The following is a 2,078-nucleotide window of genomic DNA, read 5'->3' as shown; positions in this document are numbered from 1 at the left end:
GTGATCGTTTTTGTACTCTCTCTAATAAGGTACTCATCTTTAAGAAAACGATTACGTATAACCAATTTGATGATTTTTTTTTAGCCAATCTCTATTCATATCCTTCAAAAGCGTACCTGCGCTTTACAAAAATAACCGATCATATTTTGTAGGCCTATAATATGAACAAATATCGTTTTAAACAAATTTACTAATATAAAATGTCTAGTGTGTGGAACACAATTGACTGTTCCGCTATACTCTGCCAAAACCACAGTGTTTGTACCAACATAAACACGTGCGTTTTTTGGGAGAAGCACGTACGTACAGTACCATAAATTTCCTACAAAAGTGTTATTGTATTTTCATATAAAATGTAATCATATACTGGCGCCTTGAGCCTGGTTTTCATTAAATCGCTACGCACTTTCATCGACAGCTTTCAGCGACGTTGATTTGTCAGTGGGGCAGCTATGATTGCAGTGAAAACCCTGTAGCGTCAGTGTAGCGATTTTATCGAAACACACCTTCAGTTTTAACCAACTTAACTGACTTAATTGTTGAGTCAACAACTTCTGTTTATAAACTATAAACAGAAGTATTAGGCAGTTGTGCGACTTACTGATTTGTCTTAAATATTAAACACAGAATTATAATCATATTTTATAATAGAGAAATAACATTTATCAAACAAATTGAGAAGTTACAAGATACAAAAGCTGGTGCAGATGCAGGGGCGGGGGAGGGGTGCAATCGCACCCCCTAAATTGTATTAACAAAAACAAGTGTATTGTATTGTTGATATATTATTTTTATAATTATGAACATAGTACGGGTAAGATTTTAAAGAATGAGAGTGCACCTAAGGATCCATATTTTCAAGATTTTTGCAATTCAGCCCCAACCATGGTCGGGCTGAGGTGATATGCACTCCCATGCACCCCCTACCTCCAAATCCTGCATCTGCCCCAGAAAAGATACCAAATGTCTCTATCGCAATTTTAACAAAAATTTGAAATGTATGTAAATTAATAATATTAAAAACCTCACCGGAACATTGAGACAACCAACTAATGGTTTTACCTCAAAAACCATATCTTTATACAGATATAGTGACCTCACTGGGTTGGCATTAGAGTAGTGGGTAAATTTTAATAGATTAATTATTAAGAGGGTCACTTTAAGAGTATGGGTTACAAACTTTCATTCGGAAGTTTTACATCATGTGTGTGCTATTTCTCTATGTTACAGAATTTAGCATGCCCATAGGCGTGACTTTTTTATACCTTGTTTAACAAGTTTTTCTTTATTTTTATTATGCCCTCCAGTGCCTTGAAATCTACAGATAAGATATGTATATTTCTTCCAAATTACATAAATTTGAAGCATTTAACCATCCTATTTTACATTCACCAATAGAATTTTATTTTTATTTTCTCCTCCATCTGGATGACTTTGGCAAACTATTTGCTAAATAAGAAAACAAAATTTTATTTTTTTTGTTGGTATTTCGCACTCCTCCAATAATCTAAAAAATAATTACACAAAACAAGGAATAAAAAAAATCTGGCCATATTAAAAAAATATATATTTTTTTAGCCCCAATGAGGAGCTCTAGGAAAACCCAGCTGATGGATTAATAGATCTTTTTTGTGCTGATTACTTATTAGATCTACTATTCTACTGCCTTTATCGGAGCTTTCGAGATTACGAGACCTTGTTTATGAAGCGCAGAGAAGCTTATAACATTATGAGCAATATAAGTGGAACTCATTTATATTATTATTATTATGTTACATAAATGAACAAGGGTGTGTTTCTACAGACCAAAAAACCTTTTCTAGAAATGATTCTTTCCAAAGAACAACTTCGACTTGTAGAATAAAAAGATGAATCATTTATCAGAATCAATTGCTTGTCCAGCACGTTAAAAATGTTTTCTAGTGGTACAGACTTTAATTCTTATCTTAGTGATTCGATCACCAGCTTATGATAAGAGAACTGTTTCTGTCTTGATTTTCAGTAGAAGGGAAGCACCCCTTAAATATAATTTAATGATGGCTGCACTCTGGAATGGACAGTTAAAGCCAGGCTCGGGG

Source organism: Anneissia japonica, unplaced genomic scaffold, assembly GCF_011630105.1.
Source record: "Anneissia japonica isolate Jap-2015-1 unplaced genomic scaffold, ASM1163010v1 scaffold1594_len1068242_cov183, whole genome shotgun sequence".
Taxonomy (NCBI): domain Eukaryota; kingdom Metazoa; phylum Echinodermata; class Crinoidea; order Comatulida; family Comatulidae; genus Anneissia; species Anneissia japonica.
The sequence above is the reverse complement of the archived record's forward strand: the minus strand, read 5'-3'. Positions refer to the sequence as shown.